The sequence below is a fragment of the Lissotriton helveticus genome, chromosome 5_1, assembly GCF_964261635.1.
Source record: "Lissotriton helveticus chromosome 5_1, aLisHel1.1, whole genome shotgun sequence".
In the NCBI taxonomy this organism is placed as follows: Eukaryota; Metazoa; Chordata; class Amphibia; order Caudata; family Salamandridae; genus Lissotriton; species Lissotriton helveticus.
This window is the reverse complement of record NC_136065.1, coordinates 245,298,224-245,306,025: the sequence shown is the minus strand read 5'-3', so window position 1 is coordinate 245,306,025 and position 7,802 is coordinate 245,298,224.

Sequence of the window (7,802 nt, the reverse complement as noted above, 5' to 3'; positions counted from 1 at the left end):
GCTTATTACTTTCTTCTAAATTGCTAGTGAGCTTCTGATTTAAGAAGGGATACTGGCAGGGAATACATGTGGGATGTTATGAAAAGCAAATATAAGCTTTTAGAAGAAGCATTCATTGGAATTCTCTCAGTAAGGAGTAAAGTGATCATGCTCTCTACGAAGGTGGGGGACTACCTTCTGTGCACTCTCAGGACCGCCAAGTTGAGACCAAAGTGAGTTACAAAGGTGTTGACTGCACTTAGAATGGTGATCTTCAGGATGATTGGAAAGAAATACATTTGCCAACACCAAAGCATGCTTATGTATTTTTTTGGTGCGATAGTGCAAGCCAAGAGGCTACATTGGCAAAAGAGTGCCAGGCTCCCCAAAGTTACTCTTAAAAATGAGGTTTGAGGTCACAGATGGAAGTCTACTAATGCAGAAGAAGAAGACATTTTTTTCATGTGGCGATTATCGGCCCGGGTTCAACTCTGTATGTAACAAGACCAGTATTATGGCACTAGTGTTAACCAACTTCTCACTTATTAGTGAGGGTCCCACCCAGTGCTTAATTTGAACCTGCGGTTTCCTGTGCTCGGCGCTGGGACTTAATTGCCAAGACTAGTGTTTATGACAGTCTTCCACAAGGTTACGCTGTCTGGATAATTTAGAGATGACCACAACAACAGGAAATAATTAATTCAATGTGCATTAAAACTGCTATTACTTGAGACCCAAGCCATTTTTATATCTTTGGGGGCCTGGAATAGTCCGAATTGTCTTACTTTTAGGAGTGTGATGGTTAGTAGTTGTGTTGTTCCTATCAATGCCAGCACTGGAATGGGCAATGTGTGGTGCAAGCTGCAGTGGCTTCCTGAGGAGAGCCCTTGTATTTATTTACTTTGTAAATTAAGTACTGGCCCTACCTAGGAGTTGACTTGCATACCTTGGGAACATGCCATTATTTGCCACCATTTCATCATCGCCATTTTGTTGAAGGTGCCATATCTTTGTACACCATCTCATTGCTTGTCAATTGATCATGGCATGCATAAAAAATATATACATACATGGAAGTAATATACTAATAAAACCGTAGATTGTACAAACATGGTTAGTTGTGTGGTTAGCGGGAAAACAATATTATGTAATTAAATATATTAATGTAACTACCATAACTGTTCATTAAATAATGGTTATTTCCGTTAATAGTAAAATTATAATAAAGTTGGGGCAAGGTACAAGTAGTAAAGCAGTTTCATTTATTATTTATTAGTTAGATAAAATAGAATAATTAACATTAAAGTTACAGAATTAAAAACTGTTAAATAATAATGACAATAATTTAACATTAACCCCTTCGCTGTGGCGGCAATTCCGCCGCAGCCCTAGGGGCGAGGGGGGCCGCGCGGCGCTCCCGTACGGGCCTCGGGTGGGCTGTGCTTGAGACGGAGCGGTTCCGTCATAGCCCCGCCCGCTCAATAGAATGCGCTGCACAGGCGCGGCGGCCAGGCCGTGACGGAACCGCTCCGTCACCAGCACAGCCCACCCGATGCTCGCGACGGAGCGGTTCCGTTACGAGCATGGGAGGGGTTAAAACAACATCTTAAAGTTAATACAAAAGGCCAAAAAAATACATTTGTTCAATTAATCTGCACTACCATGATAAAAATATTAAATTAAGGTAAGGGTTTCAGTTTAGGTTAGAAAAGGGGTTTCTTTCAGGCTGCTTTTAATATTTTTTAACCAATAAAGTAAGGGATAAGGAAATATTAGAAACAGGAAAGGAGTATGATGCAGATGTTAGAGTAAGGAAAATGTCGTCAAGGAAAGGGCAGAAGAAGCAAAACCTGGGCAGAAGGAGATGAAACAGCAGGCAAAGAAATGGCATGCACCCCATATACTCCCCTCTCTCTCCCACTTCAAAATCCTTACTTGTCTGAATCTATCTGTCTTTATAAAGTTTCAAACTGATGTCCAACTAAACTCTTTGGGTGCGCAGTGACCAAACAGATACAGGCCGTTGTGTAGGAAAATTATTCCCTACATCCTTTCTAAGTGGAAATGGACCAGGACAGTGTGTACTAGTTTTTTTTGGAAGGCAAATAATGTAAAGCAGCACACAGTGGTGTCACTAGATTGATTCAATGTGTTGTATTTCTTGAGCATTCCTGTTTTGAGTTTTGGCTAGATTATATTTAAACTCTCATCCCAGTGAGAGCTAACGTTCTTGCTTGTACAAGCCTAGGTGGGTCTGCTAGAAGACTTGTAAGTAGTTTCAAAATCCTACTGCATGTGGTTTTCTATTTTGAATGCTGCTTTAATTAGTATGTAGGACTACTAAGATCGTGCTGTTTTTACCTATTTCACCATCTGATGGTATTTGGTCACTTTCCATTATATTCTACCAGACTTTATGGGTGCACTTATGGTTAGTGAAAAGAGCAGGGCAATGTCCACTGAATGTGAAAGTTCTCTTCTCTCATGACTTCTATTGCCAACTCCTGCAGACATTGCAAATACATTATTTGTGGGACTAGGGATAAGGCTTAGCCTTCGGGTATACTGCAGTTCATAGAGGAGCATGGATCTAGATGTTGCCTCACTGAAGTGGTTATTTAAACAAGAACATTCTTGAACCATCTACTAGTCCCATATCCTTCCATTGCTTTTCCAGCAAAATATTGTGGTTGACGGTGATCCAGCGGAAGCGGTGTAAATGTTTGTGGGCACCCACCACACCATAAACACTAACCTCTGAAATATGATTCACAACAATTCAGAGGTTGGGCCCATAGAAACTCTACAACGACTTGCAATTCATGAGGTCCTTCGATAGATCTTGGCAATAGCTAATAGGGACTCCGATAATTAGAGACAGAACCCATTTCTTCATGAGAACCTGTAAAGAAGTGCCGATCTAACACCAAGAAATCAATAACCATAACTTGTCAATGATATTAATCAATAAGTAAACAAACTCAGTATATTTATCAAAGCACTTTTATCTAAGCATCAATATGAATTGTCAAACACAATAACACATTAGAACTTTTAGTACATGGATTTCATTTCAAATACAAGTAAATCACATTATAATCACAATTTCAAGCAATAATACATCATAAATCAAATACTGGCACGTGAAGAGAGAAAGAGAAATAACATACATTACAATTCAGTATGCAATTTCAGGAATAATACGAACCAAAGTTCAGTCGAAGAATATTAGAACCGAGATGCAGGATGAACTAATGCACAGTCTACAGTACTCTGTATAGTCAACCCTTCAGCCGAAAGGTATAGCCTGCTCAACTTCATCAACCAAGGAAGTGCACGGGGAAATCAGGAGAGTTCAGTGCAGGATAGTCAGAGTTTGGACCAACAGCATATTAAGCCCAAAAATTGCAAGGAAAACAACCGCTGTACGTACCTTTCCCACGAAGTCTTTATACCTCGAAAATGTTCACAACTCCAGCCCACAAATGTAACTTCTTGTACACTTTTCATAATTCTATTGGTTGAGATCCATAGTATGATCATTCTTCATTCCAAATCATCCGGAACTTACACATAATACCTTTGTTCTCTGTTCGTCAGTTTCTAAGAATAAACAATATCTAATTTCACCCCAGAAGTAGGAAATACATTTGCAACTCAATATGTCTACACTCTTGCTTCCGAGTTGGCTTGCAACAAAGTTGACGCAATTATTCATAGAGAGAGAATATTCAGACTGTCAGAAAGAACCTTCAGTCTTTATACTTGTAACTAAAACAAGTTATGTCCGCATTTTTCTATTTCGAATAGATGTCGAAGGATAAAATACATTTCTCTAAGGCCTGCACTGAAAAAAACATAATACATTTTGAGGCCTACATGGAATATCAAAGAAAGTGTTAATGTTAAAACACTTGAAGAAAAACATAAACGCATAAGAATTTAATATACTATTGTTACACTATTTTCATAAGCATTGTCTAATCTTATTTCATTAATAAACAAAACAATTTATTTTTCTCAGTTTCAGATCTACATTTTAAGACAATATAGCAAACTCATTTCAGTTGAGAAATCTTTTCAAATTATATTTGCTATATATTACCGCTGCATTATTATTTTACACATTATCATGACGTATTAGTAGTTTCTTTCTCTCTCTTGTAAATCTCTCCGCTTCACCAGTTTGCGACCCTTCTGCATGCTTTTACGATGCAGTTTCAGAACTTCCAGTGTATAACAAAAGACAATGTTAGTCATGTCTTTTAGGTCTCGCTGAGCCAGTGCAAGCGCTGCTCTGCGAGAAATTTAGTAAACAGGCTTTTAAAAGTGCTACCAGAGGCTTTTCTTGGCCTCAAGCTTGCGCCATGTGGCTTTCTGTCAAGGCTCATTAAGCCTTGCGTGCCTCTCTCCACGCTTCAATTCCCACCCCCCCCACCACAGATCGCGTCACTCTGCTGGCCTCCACTACCCCCCCCCCCTCCCGCCTCTCTATACTGAGCGCGAGGCGCACGCGCGGCCAATGATTGTTTCCTCATTATCAATGGGCTTTTTACAACTCCACGTTTAGTGAGAACTGTGCCCAGATGAACTCCAAGGCAATCCAGGGATGCAAATCCAAACTCTACATCGCTACAACTACTGATAAAATATGAATATTCCTGTTTTCGTTCATTACATTCGCTCCTACCTCTAGCATTCATGCAGTCAGCAGCCCTTCCTGTGGTTAAAAATATTTTCTTTATTGTTGTGTGCGCCTCTACTCTGTTTCTAGCGCTGAAAGGCAGCATGAAGCACTACAAAACACACAACCGTAAAATAAGAACCCACAGTAACTCGATGTGTTCAAATAATTCTGTACAAACTGTGGCAACTTTGCTTACATCGGGGTATTTGTTGCTTATGGTGTTTTTGCCACTTCGTGCCTCTGTTCTTACGAAGCCCAGCTCACTTTTACCTGTTTTTTTTCACATTAAAATGTTTGTCGTGGGTGTGAGGTTTGGGTGTGAAAAGGGAATGGGGGCTGACAAGACGCAACCTACCTGTGCAGCACAGGTCAGGGGAAAGGGGGTAAATTGGTAAGGTCCCTTAGACGCATGCACGGTATGTGTTTTTTAAGACACACATTTATTTAGATTCGCCCAGTAATGTAAATCGGCAGGCAGGCAGGCACGTTCACAGAGAGTAAAGACATGCACTTACACTAACAATCTCCCATTAAGTCCACACACGTACAGCATAGCTAAATTATGAGTATGGAACCAGTAAATTTAAATTGAATCCCTGCGTTCATGCTAGACCAAACTGTGATCCTTTGCAAACCAGTGTATCTGTACCGCCTTCTTTCCCTAAAAGGTAAAGTATGCGGAAGTGTAACGTGTTCTTCAACTCTGCATTTGGGACATTTTAATACATGTTATTGTATTTTTAAAAACATGAATGGTGAATGTTCGAATGCTAATTTAATTGTGTATTTTGTATTATTATTATTGTGCAGTAAGGTTTTGTTAAACCAAATGATAAGAAGAGCTCTCAGATAGACAATTCAAATCTGCACAAACTGAAACAAAGACATAAGTGCACGCATAAACACCAAGCGACACACAGGCATCATTTCCCACAGATGTTCACAGGTAATGCCACACAGAGGCCCAGATGCATATCAATGGAAACACCCTAGTATGACAACCAACCACCCACGCCAATAACATAACCACTCACGGATGAACACTGCCACCCCAAGAGCACTTGCCCCCCAAACCAAGTCATGAAACTAGGCAGAACTTGGTTGTGCGTTGCAAACTCACGTCTCTGACGTCAGCGGTCTAAAAACACACACACACACACACAACGAAAGCAACGCATCACTTAAATTGCATTACAAATATTTGCATAATTGTTCGATAGGCAATATAAGTTCCTGCAGCCCTTGCTGCAGAGAGGGGGAGTCCTAGTGGATGCTGAGGGCACACAGGAGGCAGGCAAGCAGCATTGGAACTCGGGCACCCAGAAGAGCAAAAGGATCGCCTCTCAGCACCTGCAACACAAAAGGATCGCCTCTCAGCACCTGCAACACACACAGCCACTGAGAGCCGCAAACGCCACTGTAAAAGGCAGATACTGCACACTGTCTGTTCTGTGTGTGATTGTTAACTCATCTCGCAGCGCTCGAGGTAACGGTGCTTGCTCTGTTATCAGTCTGTTCTTCTTTAAGTGTTACAAAACAAAAGCACAGGTGCACCACTTCACAAACTATCAAAGCTGTATCAAACACTTGTTAGATTAGAAAAGAATAAACGGCCCGATCAATCTCCTTAAACACACGTATCCACTCCCTCCAGTACGTATAGCACCTGTTCAGGTCACTAGACCAGGTGCTATACGTACTGGAGGGAGTGGATACGTGTGTTTAAGGAGACTGATCGGGCCGTTTATTCTTTTCTTGCGAGCCGGTGACTGACAGGAGAGGGATACTACTATAAATGTTATGATGCAATGAGTACCGTCTTATATCATAGGACCTAGAGGCATACCACGGATTGGCACGACTTTGCCCCATCGAACGGAATTACAGATATTATGACCAACTGGGCTTAGTTGGTGCCCAACTTGTATCCCTCTTCACATCCTGATCAAGTCTGCAATCATCTAAGACTTCAAAGTTGTTATTTTTCCTGAGGGATCACGCTGATTTTAGCACATACATCCCTGTCGCACATGGATTCCAGGGTGCTGATTTGCATCTAGTTCTACCTCGTTGCTCTTATACGAGCTGCTTTTTCATTTTGGACGACACGCATCATTTGGCCCTGAAGAAGTCCCGGGAGGGACGAAACACGTTGGCTGTTCTTTCTTACTCATTGGAATAAAAAAAGATTATAAACACTGGACGCCATATTTTGTTATCATTTCAACAAGTGTTTGATACAGCTTTGATAGTTTGTGAAGTGGTGCACCTGTGCTTTTGTTTTGTATTATGCTGAGTTCCCTTTGAACTAGCACTGTGATGGTGGGTGCTCATCGGTGTGCACACAAGTCCCCATTTCTATACTAAAGGGACAACTACGTTTTTGGCTATTTTGGTTAGGTGCTTCACCAATGAAGGTTCCACTATCATACTTTTTTTAATTCTTCTTTGTGTTTGTTAACTCTGTCTGTTCTTGTGTGTGTTTGTTAGAACTTCCCGGTGAAGTATGCTTGCTTTATATGTCTGTTCTTTTTCTGTGTTTGTTACCTCTGTCTGTTCCTGTGTGTTTGTTACCTTTGTCTGTTCCTGTGTGTTTGTTAGAACTGCTCGGGTGAGCTGTGCTTGCTCTATCTGTGTGTTTGTGTTAGCACTGTTCGGGTGAACAGTGTCCACTTCGCTATTAATCTGCTTTTGTGTGTGATTTGCAGCCCCACTCAGGTTGTTTGTGCCTGTTCCGCTTTATGCATGTTCTGTCTTTGTTTGTTAGCTCTGTCTGTTCTTCTGTGTGTGATGTGCAGCCCCACTCAGGTGGTTCGTGCCTGATCCGCTTTATGCCTGTTCTGTCCGTGCTTGTTAGCTCAGTTCATCTGTGTGTGATGTGCAGCCCTGCTCAGGTGGACCGTGCCTGCTCTGCTATTTTCCTGTTTTGCCTGTGTTTGTTAGCTCTGTCTGTTCTTCTGTGTGCGATTTGCAGCCCTGCTCAGGTGGACCATGCCTGCTCTATTTGCCTGTTCTGTTCGTGTTTGTTAGCTCTGTCTGTTCTTTTCTGTGGGTTGTGTAGCCCTGCCCAGGCTGACAGTACGTGCTCTGCTCTATGCCTGTTCTTTCCGTGTTTGTTAGCTCTGTCTGTCTGTTC